Source organism: Pygocentrus nattereri, chromosome 7 (assembly GCF_015220715.1).
Source record: "Pygocentrus nattereri isolate fPygNat1 chromosome 7, fPygNat1.pri, whole genome shotgun sequence".
NCBI classification, from domain to species: Eukaryota; Metazoa; Chordata; class Actinopteri; order Characiformes; family Serrasalmidae; genus Pygocentrus; species Pygocentrus nattereri.
This window is the reverse complement of record NC_051217.1, coordinates 14,889,404-14,906,152: the sequence shown is the minus strand read 5'-3', so window position 1 is coordinate 14,906,152 and position 16,749 is coordinate 14,889,404.

Genomic DNA, 16,749 nt, shown 5'->3' with positions numbered 1-16,749 from the left:
TTAATTTACTCACTTTTGTCTGGAAAAGTCCCAGACGTGGCTGATAGGGCTTGGCGGGCAGCCAGTCTATGAGCTTTAAATGCAAGAGGTGGACATCAGGGTCAGTTACAGAGGGCAAATGAGAGGCAGTCTGCTCCAAATATGGAGCAGCAGAGCTAGAGGGCAGAATGGGTATTGATGCGCATGAATGTTGATGAATATATGGCAAGCAGCCCAGTTAGTTTTATCATTTTTTATGTGTCCATCATTTTCAGAGTATTTCTAATAATATTCTGCTTGGTACTGAGAATTGTATATTATACCATTCCCATGAAACGGTGCTGATCATCATCTCATTTTATGCTTAACATTAAGAAAGGTTCTTCTTTAATGAAGCTAGTTTTATCATGACAAAGGTTGGCTGTTCAATGTTCGTGTAATTATACTTTAATATAGAATCAATACATTCCATGAAATTAATATTTAAAAGTGGAAACAATGTATAATTGCAATGGTGTCAATTTGATTCATATTCAGTTCAGTTTCACTGTAATTAAGCTTTAAATGATTCATAAGTCTGGCTTTCATGGGTCAATCCTACCATAAACAGACACAGACTTGTGGATTATTTACTTTTAAAATGCTTACACAGGCTTTCATTTCTGTGGGGTTGCTGGAAGTGGAGTACTTGGAAAGTGGGACACATGAGCTCTGGACTGCTGCACCCCTTGTTGCCCATAATATATATATATATATATATATATATATATATATATATATATAATCAATCAACTGAGTGATGTATGTATGATGCCATATTTCTGGATAATCTCCTTTCTTAGTACAGAAATTTCAATATAATTCATCCCCTATTTAATACTGCTGTTTCTTAATCACTGCTAGTCTTTAATCGCTGCAGCACTATTAAAACTCTATTATGATAATTTATTTACTTCAGCTGAGATGCAAATATAAATCCCACCCATGTATGTGTTCAAGATCAGCAGCAAACATTATGAAGAAAGGGGAGCTCTCACAAAAGCTATGGGAATAAATTATTTAATTACACCAAAGGCAACGGCTACAAGAATCCCAAAACACTTAAAGTTAAACAGGACAGCTGAGAAAATACCCGCCAAAGAGTTGCAGTATGACCTGATGTAGACTAGGAAAAAAGTATCATTGACAGAAAAATAAGAAGAATAGTATACAAGCCAATGCCTGCACACCTTGTTGCACAACACTTGTCCAACAATCATAAAAGTTGACACAAATATACTAGAACGAATTTGGACAGGGCTGTGGAGTTGTGGGGGACATTTTTTTTATCTAATAAAACTAAATTAAAACTTTATGGACCAATGCATCAGTGGCATGGCTTGTATAAGGCTTCAGTAGTTTTACTGCTTGCCTGTTTGACTAGCATCATGGATTTGTTGAAATACCAGTAATTTTGATGAAGAATGTGTTGTCTTCAGCGAGTTAATTGAAGGTTGGTGATCAATGGACTTTCCAGCTAGACAAAGATCCTAGGCATACATCTAAATCGACTAAAGATCAGGGATCAGTCATGGAATGACCTTGAATGGCCATCCCAGTCTCCTGATTTAAATCCCATTGAAAATCTTTGGTGGGATTTAAAGAGAGCTGTGGTAACATGGAAACCACAACAAGGAATAATAATGAGCTGAAAAGTTTTGCACATGAGGAAAAGACAACGATTCCAATGGAGATATGTCAGAAGCTTGTGAGCACCTACCAGAAGTGTTTATTGAAGTTTATGAATTGTAAAGGATGTGCCACAAAATACTGACTTAGGGGGTTGAGTTTTGCACTGGGACATTTATAAAAAGAACGATTTTTCATTTGAACTGTTCAAAGTAAGCTGAAATTTATGCTCTCAAAATTACTTGAACATGGAGTAATAAATCTTCTTTGACTGTTTTCTAAAGCCTTGGTTGATATATTTTCATCAAACATTACCAAACTGCCTTACATTTTGAGGGGGTTGAATAATATATGAGCATAGATGGGCAACAGGGGGTGCACCAGTCAAGAGCTTATGTGTCTCACAGTCCAATCCCACATCCAGCCCAAGAAGAAGGAAAGTGGTTCTTATGTTGTAGGGTAATGTAAAAAGATTTGGTTGGTTCATCATAAAACATTCACACAATTCACAAGGTGGTCCTGTGGTGGTTACTTTCCACTGATGGACAGGGTAGAGAGAGACTGATAACAGAACAGTAAACTAACCTAAAAAGTGCCCCATAAGTGGTAGGTGTACCTACTTTCACACTTAAACCTGCTTGGCAAAAATGCATTTTTCGTATTTGTACTATTGTACCTCTTCACCCCCCACTCAAGTTAAAAGATGCTGAAACTACTGGTTCGTGTTTTTACCACTTCTAAACATGTTTACTGTGATTCTATTCTTACTTTTCTCTTGAGCATATCACTCCTGTCTAATACAGGTTACATTGGCTACTCATTATTTCACATATTAAATACAAGATACATCTCATTACCTTTAAGGCACTTCACGGTTTGGCACCTCCACATTTATCTCAGCTCCTTCATCTGTACATTCCTGCACATAAACTTTTTTTTGGTTTTCTGGAATTTGGCTGTTGGTTGTCCCCTGATGTAGACTGTCTTCTAGGGGTGTCATGTACTTTACTGCTACACGGCCCCCTCAGCTCTGAAGTGTCTTGTCCCAAACACATTTGTGACTATTGAAAACAGTCAGTACTACTCTTCAACCGTAACCTCATAGCCTTATCATATATTGTACTCTATTTTCTGTCATTTCTGTTCATTGTATTCCTTTGGTTTGCATTTCTCCTGCCCTTGTTTTGCTTTTCCTGTATGATCTGAGAAACTTTTTTGCTACTTTTGTCATTACACTTGTGCTATTTGTATTGCATTATATTCTCTTGTTTTCTTGATGATGTTCTCGTTTCATAGTCAGCTGTTTTTCAGAGTGTTTTTGGATGTCATTTAAATTAACTTTGAGCTTTGCAGGAGCTATATAAATAAAACACACAGAGACTCACATAAACTGCTGAACCTTCTGGGCTGCAAGTAAATAAAACATTATTATTATTATTATTATTATTAGTAGTAGTAGTAGTAGTAGTAGTAGTGGTAGTAGTAGTAGCAGCAGCAGCAGCAGCAGCAGTAGTAGTAGTAGTAGTAGTAGTAGTAGTTCCCTACCGCTACTCAGTAAATAGGTAAATATTATTCTAAATTGAAATCTTGGCAAAGACCAGCTGTTTGGTTCATCAAATGGTGTCTTAAAAAATAGGAATATCAATAGTGGTCATCCCTGGCATAAGCAACATTACGCAAACAATAATGGGCAGCAACTTACCAGGGAAGGCAAAGGCACTTTGGCTCTTGTTCATCAAAGTCGCATGCATTCTTATTCAGTTGAAAAAAAAAGGGTATATGTAACTTTCACCAAGAGTGCTTTCATCTTTGCCATATCTGTCCTATTGAAGTCACATCTTGCTGGAATATGTGTAGATTTAAGCATAATATTTTAATGACATGAAAAATACTGTTTGTGTTTGTGGTTGAATTCCGTCTGGCTCACTGTCACTACACCTGCATGAAATGTGGTGTTTCATGTAAATTATTTGTATAATACAGTTATCAAATTATATGAATAAATTAGGGTTTATCATTTGCAAATGATGTAGTGATCTCTAGCTCATTTGCCTGCCCAATGAACCCTATCAGAAGCCCTGGTTATGGTCCATATTTTCATTGTTAGTCATGTTTGCCATTAACTCTATGGACTGCAATGTAATATGTGTGCTAATGAGACAAGCAAGTGAATTTGGCAGATAGAGGAGAGTAGGTTGACCCACCACCTGTGTTTAGGCAACCTATACAGTTTTTGCTGTGTGACCCTAAATTTACTTCGTGTTCTAAATTTTCATCTTTTGTGGAAGGAAGAACCATATTTTTGTGGAAAAAAACATAGTTAGTTGTCAACTTTTTTTGGCAAATATAATTAGTCTCCCATCAAAAGTAAACGGCTATAGCAGATATGATGATGAACGAGCAGTGAGTAAATACATGTGGATGAATTAGCAGAAGTGTAGCTCTGGGCACTTTTCCTACAATGATGGCTGTGGGGCAAAACTGGTGTTCACTCCATCATGTTACATGATGTTAAGCTAAATATTAAAATTAAATTAATGTTGCATCCTGAAAATGACATTGCATTTCATATTTTAGATGTAGCATAACAGCAGTCATGCCACATAGACCTAATTCATCTCCAGGCCACATAGCCCTGGTTTTTGTTTACTTCCTTGTGGATAATGTAGAAGCGTCACTTTTGTTTGGCCATTTTGAATAGCATTTTCATACATACACTATGTTTCCAAAAGTGTTCATTCACCATTTTAAAAATCATTAAATTCAGCTATTCCAGTCACTTCCATGGCCACAGGTGTATAAAACCAAGCACCTAGGCCTGCAGACTGCTTCTACAAACATTAGTGAATGTGTCGCTCTCAGGAGCTCAGTGAATTCCAGCATGGTACCGTGAAGTCCAGTCGTGAAATTTCCTCACTACTAAATATTCCACAGTTAACTGTCAGTGGTATTATAGTAAAGTGGAAGTGACTCGGATTGACAGCAACTCAGCCACAAAGTGGAAGGCCACATAAAATGACAGCGCAGAGTCAGTGGATGCTGAGGCGCATAGTGCGCAGAGGTGTAAAGCGCCGCCACTGGACTCATTGGAGCAGTGGAGACGTGTTCTCTGGAAATGCTTCTCCATCTGGCAATCCAATGGATGAGTCTGGGTTTGATGGTTGCCAGGAGAACAGTATTTGTCTGACTGCATTGTTCCATGTGTAAAGTTTGGTGGAGGAGGGATTATGGTGTAGGGTTGTTTTTTAGGCTTGGCCCCTTAGTTTCAGTGAAAGGAATTCTTAATGCTTCGGCAGACCAAGAGATTTTAGACAATTTCATGCTTCCAATTTTGTGGGAACAGTTTGGGGATGACCCCTTCCTGTTTCAACATGACTGCACACCAATGCACAAAGCAAGGTCCATAAAGACCTGAATGAGTGAGTTTGGTGTGGAAGAGCTTGGCTGGCCTGCACAGAGTCCTGACCTCATCCTTTGGGATGAATTAGAGCGGAGACTGCGAGCCAGACCTTCTCATCCAACATCAGTGTCTGACCTCACACCAATAAAATGAGCAGAATGGGGGATTAATCTGGTTAATACAAAAGTAACTGGCTCAACTTATCTTGTCAGCTGGATCAACTTCCCCTGACTTAATGTTAGTTTGGCCACAAGACCATGCTGCTAAAGTTTCAACTGATGTCACACATTCTGTGTTCAGAACTAATATGCATTAGTTTTGTTCCTATCTCATATTTTCTTGGCATCCACTCTCCCCTAAGTTTACATTACCATATCGCTGCCATCAGAACAAAATTTCATATCTCCATTTTTGATGCTTTTCAGTTTTTGACATAATTTGAAAATGCATGGTGCTCTTTACACTGTGTGCAAATTTCATAAAGAAGTGACCAAATAAAACAGCCTAGAATGACTTGGGAAAAAAGTCTGGTTCCATTGACTTACATTAAAAGTAAAGTATGTTTTTTCCTTCTCCTGTAAAGTTACCATTTTGGAGATACAAGATTTTGTTGCAACATACGAGGAACCACTGAGTTTAAGTTACCTCCCACTGGTGTGGTTAGCTTTGGCTACTTCTGCGGCTAACCACCAAATATTGCACTTTATGCTGTAAATAGGTGTTGCCAAATAAAAGAGCATTTCAATTGGTTCATGATGCCTTCTGGTCTTGCCTTTTTCTTGCCAGTTGTAACACAGATAAATAAGGGACTATTAGGCAGGAACTTAATTTCCATGCAGCAGAAGGGTGCTTTATCCATTGCAGTCAAACCACCACTAACTTTCATGTCAAACAGTTACATTCTTTTGGACGCATATCCTTTTGTGGATCTGGATTATAATGGTTGCCTACTGTTCCTGACCATCCTTTAGCATTCATAACATTGTCTTCTGGACTGCTTGGCCCAGGTGTTGAGTAATGTGTCTCCAAAGACAAAGAGACAGCCTTGTCACAGCCTTCAGTGAATTCCTTAACAACAAGGCCTTCCATCACAACTGCCTCTAGCCCTGAGTCTACTTTCTGCTGGTATTGTGCATGAGAGAAATGCTAATATTTGCTTTTTTCTTAATGATATGTTGATACCTCGGGAACAAGCATGCACATATTACTTCTAGCCCAATGAGAATGATGAGACTGTGTGAAGTCACTCTTGCAGTTTTGGTTCTTAAACAATAACCACCCAACCTTTACTCTCACAGTACAGTGTGATGCTTCCCACGTCACTGCAACTGAGACAAAAGTCTCTCTTTCCATTGGAATGAATAAAATTGACAATGCTCTGTAGGGGAACAGGAAATTGAATTAGGTTGTTATCTCACACACTCAGGCTGACTTCAGTTCCTTTCCTTGGTGTCTGTACTGGCTTCCTCATCCTCTCATCTTGTCTAGCTCACTCATTTTTATCCACAGACAGTTGCGGTTACAGAGTGAAGCTTTTTGCACATGTTCTATTTACATTTTGATATGCAGTTCAGTAGTTAAATGTAAAGAGTGAAATGTATGTAAATTGTCACTAACTTTGTGACTTTTGGCTGATCACAGTTTTATTTTATTGCAAAAGTCTGATAAAAAATAAAAGCTATGCAGAAATACCTGTTAACAACACACTGTACTGTGAAAATGTCAGACACTAAGTTATTAAGTTTTTTCAGGAAATATTTCTGAGGAGATTAAATATAATCTATTTGCATAAGGAAAGTCAAATGATAATCATTGGAAAAAAGAGTATGAGACCAAGAAACAATTTAAGATGTGGAGAAAATGGGACTATTAACACCTGCAGAAGACCAAGAAAATCATCAAAACTGTCACCATCAGATAAGCAGTAAAGCTTTCATGTTTGAGACTGAGGAGAAAATCAAGCTCCACTCTTGCTTTAGATCTGAAAAAAGGTGTTTTAAAGGATGTGATACTGAAAATAGAAAATCAAGAAAAAGTAAATAAAACTGTAAATCAGATAAAGAAGCTGTGGGTGTTTTCAGACCTATGGAATGGCCACACCAGAGTCCAGGCCCTCCACATCATTGAATATGTTTGGGGCTACCTGAGAAGCAGAAACTAGGAGGTATGAAAAACATATCTTTGCTGATGTCCTGAAATAACTGCAAGTTTCCCAAAGAGAATGGAAGCTTTAATAAAGGCAAATGTTAGATACTTGATATTGGTAAATGCAAAGGGTGGCAAGTTTATTTTATGTTTATTTTTTATGCTTTATATTATGTTCTGTCCAATATACATTTTTTCTGATGCCGAAAAAATGAATAAATTATTCATAACAGCTGTTTTGACTGAAAACTGCAGAAACAAATGGGTGGTTTCTGACTTTTACGCAACAACTTCAAAAGTCCGCACATAAATTCAAAAGTTATGGAGCCACAGCAGTGGAGGATGTAACTGGAAAAAAGCCCTCCAAGTCTGTCATTTCAGCTAAGCTATTGAAAGCAAGAGCAGTAAAAAAGACCACTTAAACTGAGATGTTCACTGAAAAAAGTGCTTGCAGCTCATGTTTTATACCATACATATGCAATACACTGAAGCCAAAATGTATACAGTATGTCCAGCATGGTCATGGGTTAGAAGAAAGAAGGTTTTCAGAATACTTTGATTCTGTGGGATTTTAAAGCCACAGTATGCGAGTCATTTGCCAAGTGTAGATAATAGCAGGATTTAGAGCAAGATCTCTGGGCTAATCTCCAGCAAACCAATATTGACTCAGCACCAGTGCTTGAAGTCCATTTAGGCATACTTCAGTCCAAGACTGCATATTCAAATGGACAGACAAAGACAACAGTGCTTATTTCCTGAGAGCCAAGGTCACTGTCTTATGTCCTCCTATCTTCACATTACACTACACAAACTGACTTTGTTTACAGAAATCACAAATGTGTTATTAAATTGGGAGCTCGGGATTCGCTCCTCCCTCTGGTGCCTCTCGTGGTCGGTACCAGCGTGCTCCTCCTCCTCCCTCTCTCGGCGTCACTTCCATGACTCAGGCTTAGCGCTCCGCCGCCTAAACACACGTGGCTCTCTCCCTGGCGTAAACCATTCACAAAATCTTTATAAGTGTAGTGTTATTGTAAATTGGTATTCAAATTTTATATGAATCTTTCACCTCTTCTGTTCTCCAGGGTATATTTTGGTTTGTCCACCTGCATTTACATGCCCAAATCTTAAAGCAAATTATTCAGCAACTGCATGAAATAAATAAAAATTTTTATTGTATTTATTTGTTTTTTTGGAAAAGTTCCCCTCAAATGAACAGAAATTGCTGTATGCTTACAATTTACTGCTGGAAGCCAAAAATCTTAGATGCTCTTTGTATTATTTTATAAAAATAATTTTTACAGAGCAGATCACTGAAGAGACGCCGTCTGTTTAAAGTTTATAGCCCAGATTTGTGGAAAAATGGGTCGACTTTCAGTAGACAAAAAACTTTAAAGTTCAGCTTCTTTTATTATAAGGGTTTAAAATTACATCACCGTCAATCTGACTGGAAAGAAGACAGTTACAGCTTTCATATGGCACCCACTTATTGAATGTAGTTTATGAAATGTAAAAGTTATGAAGAATATGACAAAGTGCATTTTGAAACCACCAGTGGTTCCAAGTAGTTTAAGAGGTAAAGAATTACTTCCTGTGCAGTTTGGTTTCATGTTATAATTCATGTATTTTTCTTGCTTTCATGTATTTATGCTATCATGTATTTATGCTTGCTCATGTTAACAATGTATTGATTGTTTTCTCTCTCAAAAATCATTAGGATAGAAAAAAAATACAAAACAGAATGATATATCTTTACCATATAGGAAGAAATAAAATCTAAGCAGGAAAAAAAATCTGAATCATTAGATGGGCACAGATACAGTAAATGCTTGGGTCAAGTCTGCACCCTTTGGCCTAATGTTCTCTCTTGCTTATACACAGTACTGGGACCAAAATGAGCTGCAGATGGCTAACAAAATAACTTCAGAGGTGACCTCTTTGTATACACGGTCAGCACCTTGTTAGGACGTATGTAGCACAGAATTAAGACAATTTTGGAAACTGTATTCGCTGAATGCTTAATGTACTCAAGCAAGGGGAAAACTGCTGTTTTAATATGAACAGTGTTGTTGTGCTAACTGTGTGAAGAGTTTTAAAAAAGGGAGCTCAAAAAAAGAACTGTAAACTGATTACTATTGCGCTAATGAAGGTGGGAAATGTGTTTAAAATGCAGAATAGTCATTTAAAAAAAACAAGACATGGAGCACATAGAAGAAATGGAGCAATTACACATGAAAAGTATTACTTTGAACTGTTATTAGCTATCATGTTGCTATAAACATGTTTTAATTACTGAGAACATTTACACCAACAGTGAAATTCACTACTTCTTTTTTCCATTGTCTTTCTTCAGCATGTCCTTTCACGTGGCTTTGAAAAAAATCTTCAGAAAACAAAAGTAAAAACAGTTTTTATCTGTTTTTAAATTTTAGCTAAATAAGCCAATTACAATGCACAAGCCAGGTTATATTTAAATTTCATTAACTCCTAGCATACATATCATGTCCATTATTCATGTCACTCTCATGTCAAATTATTTTAAATGTTTTCTCATTATTACAAAAGACCTTAGACCTTTTCCTGTATGAGTCAGTAAGTGCAACAGTAGAAGCTTCACTCACCCCTGAAATAAACCTCTGCACTGAATCCAAAATACTGGACGGTTTAAATGAAAAATTAACCAGATTTCAAGCTTGACTTTGAAGTGGTGTTGCCGTCACAGACTCAACACCCTCAAGAGAGAGAATGGGGGGTAGAAATAGAGAGAGTGAGTGAGAGAGAGCGTGTGAGAGAGAGAGGCCTGCTCATGTATGCAACCACAGATTCTAGCCCCAGTTAAAGCTCTTTTGGGGTCGGTTTGCTGTTGTTCTACACAGCTCGTGTGGACATAACTAGGTGAGGAAGTATCATTTCTCCTTCAATTTGCCCAGAGTAACTGCTTCTAAGGCCACTCTCAGGCAGTTTAGTTAAGAGCGAGCTGGCTCTTCCTTTAGAAAGACATGCAGAATTATGAAAGTAGGTCTTCTATTTTCGGGAAGGAATCGTTCTTTGAAAGAAAGCATGCATTCCTGCAGTGCAGGTTTTATTATGAAAGACAGAAAAAAAAGAAAGAAAGCAGTGAATGGTGCACTCTTAAAAAATTCTTCAAGGGTTCCAGGTAAAGGCAATGGCTATGTATATGACCATGACAACTAAATGAACCATGTGAATGCTTAAATGGTTCTTTACAGTTGAGAAACTCATTCTATTTAAGTGTTTCACCGTAATTACAGTTACCTCCTCAAGGTTATGACAAGTAGTTATTATGTTGTCTGTTGCATCAACAGAAGATTCATGGAAGTTCTTTTAAAGCTGTGTTCCTCAAATCAGTGCTCAGGGACCCTCAGATGACTGGGACCCCACATTTCTGCTCTAATTCAACTTGCAACACATGAGGATAGAGGGAAAATATGGTCCCTGATGGACTGCTAGGGAACTCTTGAGGACTTTTTTGAGGACCGCATGTTCTTTATAGAGGCAGATCACTTAAAAGTGCCTTCCAGAATCAATTGTTGCAAAGCTTTTTAAGGAATAATTTTCCCATATCACCTTATTAATTAATTTATTTGCATATATAATCATGAGGTTTTTTTAATATCCTTTAAGAATGTTTTAAATGATTTGAAATAGTTTATCCTCCTAACAGTAAGCTTAAGTTGAATTAAGTTACACATATGTGAATTGTAAGGCTGTAGCAATATGTGAATTTCTGTGACGGGGAGCGAGGAGGCGGACGCATATACGGAGATAAGCAAGACTTATTAAGGGCAAATCCAGGGTCATGGTCAAGACGGTCCAAAGTCAGATGGCCAACACGGATAGATCGGGGGGCAGACATAACATAAACCAGAATCAGCAACACAGCAGATAACAATTCAGACAAACATACATGAAACAAAGACCAATACAAAGACCAGCGAACACTAAGGGTAAACACAGGGCTTTTGCAGACCAACTCTCTGAGGTGCTGACAGACATCTTCAACTCCTCTTTAATCCAGGCAGTTGCCCCACCTGCCTGAAGACCGCTACCATCATCCCAGTCCCCAAGAACTCCACAGTGACAGAACTGAATGACTATCGGCCAGTAGCCCTCACCCCCATAGTCACTAAGTGCTTTGAAAGACTGGTTATGACCCACATCAAAGCCAACATCGACGTTACTGGGGATCCACATCAGTACGCTTACCGGAAAAACCGATCCACAGAGGATGCCATCTCCTCTGTGGTCCACACTGCCCTCACCCACCTGGAGAATAAGGATTCTTACGTCCGTATGCTCTTTGTGGACTTCACATCTGCCTTTAACACAATGATTCCCCAGACCCTGGCTTACAAACTCCACACACTTGGACTGAGCACCTCTCTCTGTGATTGGGTCCTGGACTTCCTGACTAACAGGCCGCAGTCTGTGAGGATCCACAACATCTCCTCCTCCACCATCATCCTCAGCACCGGCTCCCCTCAGGGCTGTGTGCTGAGCCCCCTCCTGTTTACACTGCTCACATATGACTGCTCAGCCGTCCATCCAGGCTGTCATATTGTAAAGTTTGTGGACGATACGGCAGTGGTTGGATGCATCACAAATAGTGATGAGTCTGGCTATAGGCAGGAGGTGGAACACCTGGAGAGTTGGTGTAGTGAAAACAATCTCTGCATCAACGTGAAGAAGACAAAGGAGATGATTGTGGATTTCAAAAGGAGCAACACCATCCCTCCCCTCCCCCTACATGTCGGCAGATCTGCAGTGGAAGTGGTCTCCAGTTATAGGTACGTGGGTGTACAATGAGTAACAATCTCATCTGGAGTAATAACACTTCCAGCCTGATCAGGAAGGCACATCAGCGCCTCTACTTCCTCAGAAGGCTGAGGCATGCTGGACTCAGGAGCTCAGTCCTCACCTCATTTTACAGATGTGTGGTGGAGAGCGTTCTGTGCTCCAGCATCACCGTGTGGCACGGAAACTGCTCTGTGGCAGAGAGGAAACCCTGCGGAGGGTGGTGAAGGCTGCACAGAGGATTGTTGGAGTCAGCCTTCCCACCACCATGGACATTTACACCTCTAGATGCAGGAAAAGGGCAACTGGCATCATGAAGGACCCCACCCATCCAGCACACACACTTTTTGTTCCACTCCCCTCAGGTAGGAGGTTGCGGAGCATTAAGAGCAAAACTAACAGACTGAGGAACAGCTTCTTCCCTGAAGCTGTAAGACACTCAAATTCCAACTGAGCAATCACTGCAATGGCACTTCATGTCCACTTATTTATTTTATTGCTGCTGTACTGAATCAATGCCTCCACTATATCATGCCTACACATGTCACTTTATACATTACCAGTATTAAGATGTACACCTTCTACCTCATACTCATACTGCTGTGGTCCATGCTGCTGTTATCTGTCCTCCCCTTTATGCACCTTCTATTTATTGTTTATTGTTTGTCACTTTGGGGGTTGACTGGACCGTGAGTACAATGTTTCGTTCCACCTCATGTACCACATGCGATGTGAATGACAATAAAGCTCTCTTATCTTATCTCTTATCTTATCTAAATATGACACCAGGGAGATGAGGGACAGGTGAAAACAATCAGGGGCGGAGTTACAAAACAAGAGGCATGAATCAAAACAAATGCACATGGAAGACCAAAACAAAAAAGCACATGGAGTGGGAGGAGCCAATCGTGACAATTTCACAATGTAAGGCACATTTGTTTTAGTAGAACTTGTTATAGGGATAGCTGGCACTGTTATTAATGCTTTGTTGTGACTTATAATAATAAAAATAAATTAAAAATGTGGACTACTAGGCTACATCTCAAAAAGAGAGCATCACAACTACATTTACAGTCTGATCATGTGTTTGTATATAAGGTGTGGCTTTTATCTTCTGGCTGAAATGAGTGAGAATTTTCTATCATGGCTCAAACATTCCCAGCAAACTGTAGAATCCTCTCTACAACCAAGTAGAGGTGCAAATTGGAAGCTATAAGCATCATTGTGAAGTTAATCACATTAAGAACAGACAATTAGCAGCTGCTTGACTCATGTTTTCTTTTCACTTTGATAACTGGCATATTTAGTTGAGGTCTTCACAAATTACTAGGCATCTTCGAATTATCAGCACAGGTATTTGATGCTCACAAAGTGTCTGTACACTGGCTCTGATCAGTCTACCACTCTGTTCTCATCATCATCAAACTTGACTGAGAAACCAAAGCATTCTCAAACAGTCTGACGCAAATAAAATGAAAAGTTACATCAGCATAATTCTTGCCAAAAGCAAATAAAACAAATGGCAGTTAATAGTTACTATAATATTTTAATTCGTGTGGAACAAATGTGCATATTTGAAATAAAATTTAAAGCATGATTTTTTATGTATTAAGATAAGATAAGATTGTATACAATTATATCATTGAAATCAACAGACTTGACACTACATAGGTGAGCTGCTGTAAACCTTTAACTATGCTTTTTGGCAAACATCTTCTAATTTCCCCTTTCAGCGTCTTTCCTGCCTTCACTCCTCTCTAATCCTCTTTTTACAGGCTACACGAGCGTGCAAACCCGGGACACTTGTGACAGCTCAGACAATGCAGTGTAGAAATCTGCCTTATCTATTATGACAGGCTGAAATTCAATGAGAGAAGCCTGACATTTAAATGAATAGCTGATTTGTGCTGAATTGGCTGATTTCTCCGCTCCTCGTTCACTCATTCAGCATAAATTTGAATGCTCTCCAGCCTGTCAACATTTCCCCCACTGCACATAATGAGCGAGACGTGACCTTGTGTTCTTCTTTGCTATGCTGTGGAGAAAAGCATGTGTATAAGAAAGCTTGTTTATCAAGAGACAAAACAGACACTTTTTTGTTAGAGAGACAGAGAAGCGGGGGTAGAGTAAAGTCCTTCAGATTCAGTTGTGAGTATTTCAGGACCATAGACAGCAGCAGAACTATTAATATGCAACTGGCAGAAGAGCAGTTCTGCAGTACTACTTCTGCATTCACAGGCTTCCTTTGGTGCTTATAACTCTTGGCAACAATGTTTTGTTAGGTCTTACAAACTCTAATCATTCCTCATAAGACTCATAAAACTTCTATAATTAATTATTTGATGACTAATAAACATAGCACAAGTGTTACTATTCATTACAATGCCTTTAAAACGGATAAAGACTTTTACATAATTAGAAATTCCTAAAGGAAATGCAGGATGGTTGTGCAGCTTAAATGGTTCCCACTTCCTGCTAGGTTGTTGCTAAGCAGTTACTATGGTGTCCCAGGTAGCTGCTAAGATGTTGCTAGGCAGTTGCCATGGTGTATGGGGTGTTTACTCAGTTGTTCGTAGGGAGATGCCAAGTGTTAGCTATGTGTTGATAAAAATGAAAGGGAGTCCATGTTAGAAATAAGGGATGAAAAAACAACACAGAGGAGTGTGGGTCAGTATGACTGTGGATTAAAGCTTGGGGGCCTGCTCTGAATGAGGACACACAATTTGGTGTTGGGTAAAGGAAAAAACAGGGCTGGGGTTTGTGTGAAAATGAATGGAACTCTATGGAAGGAATAAGGGATGAAAAACGACACATAGAGGAGTGTGGGTTGGTTAAGGTCCTACCCTTAGTGAGTACATATAGTTTGGCTCTAGGGCAACGAAGTAATAGTTTGTGTGGTGGTGAAAATAAATAGGACTCCATGGGAGAAATGAGGGATCGAAAAAAAATGACAAAGAGTCGAGTGCGGGTCAGAACAACATTGAATTCATCCATGGGGCCCGGCCTTGAGACAAAATATGCAAAATGATGTCTTTGGCTGAACAGAAGTACAACAGATGCTTATGTAATTTCTCACCCCTTTCATTCTTATAGGAAATTTAACAAAGATTGTATGAAAACTGTGCATCAGATCAGAAAGCTGTATACGAGAATCACGCAGTCAGTTCAGACAATCTGGAGTTGGTCAATAATGTTGATTGCAATGAGTTATGCATAAGAAACATTCTGTTTCAATTGCCATGACTGAGGGCTTCAAGTAAAGTGCCGACAGCAAATGATTAAGGTGTCTTAGAGCAAGACACCTAACCCCCAACTGCTCCCCGGGCGCTGTGGATTAGGCTGCCCACCACTCTGGGCAAGTGTGCTCACTGCCCCAAGTGTGTGTGTGCTCACTAGAGTGTATGTGGTGTTTCACTTCACAGATGTTTTAAATGCGGAGGTGAAATTTCCTCATTGTGGGACTAATAAGGATCTCTTAATTAATTAATTGGATTACTGCAGCATTAAGTTGTAGAGTTTTCCTGCTTTGCAAGGTTAATAAAGTGCCACTTATACTTTCTGGTCATGTTTTGTCATTCTAAGACAAATAAATGGTCAAATCATTCTTATTGTCTCAACAGTTGTGTTTACCATAATCTGTTAGAATTTTGAGAAATGAAGAAATTAAGTTTTTCTGAAACACACATTTTTTAAACCACTTATCCTTCTGGGTCACAGCGGATGCTGGAGCCAATCTCAGTGGTCAGTGGGCAAGAGGCAGGATACACCCTAGACAGGTCACCAGTCCATTAAATATTATATGGTTTTAACGGTTTTAAATGTGTGCACACTTTTAAATACTTCCAAAAAGAATTGTTAAAAGTAACTTACTTGCTTATTTACTAACTACATTGTAAGAGTCACTATGAGTTTGTAAGCAACTGTAGAATTAATTATAGTTCATTATTAGAGCCTTATTAAGCATGATTCGAGTTTATAAATATGCTAACAAAGCATTGTTAAGTTACAGAGATGTTATAAGCACATTTATAATGGATTGTAAATGCAAACTTCATAGAAAGTGTTATCTGGTTTTGAAATCAAGTTAAAATTCTAATTCTTTATCATGTTGTAATTATTAAACAAATAGTAATACTTTATTTGTGGGCTATGCAACACAGACCAAAGCACTAAACAATGAAATACAAAAAAAATGCTTGAAATGTTTAAGGCCACTTGTGTGAATACAATAACATTTACTTCTAAAAATAACTAATGGTGTTTTGTGATCACTGGCTCAAGTGGTCTACAACTATTCAAGTATAGTTTTATAAGAACATTTTTCATAAAGAACTTGTCATTATGTGGAGAACCTGCACATAATGTAAAGGTTATATTTCAACACCAGCCAAGCCAAGATCCATTTAGAAACCTTTATTTTGAAAGTTTATTCAGTGTGTTTTCATTCAATTGAACGGCAGCCAAAGTTGGAACTGCTTAACGAAACTGACCTTGTTAGATGATTTTATATTCATATTCTCTTTATATTCTATTAGAGATTTATATTATTCTGATCTGACTTACTAGTCTTCAGTAATGTTCTGTCTTGCAGGAAATCCCTTCTCTTCTGTGTTTCCCTCTTGATGGCAGCCTTCAAATGTTATTGAATTATGATTATACATTCTATTTTCAGGTTTCGGCTCTGTCAGAAGTCATGACGGCCCATTTAAATATATTGGTCTCGCAGCCTCTTATAACTGTTTAAT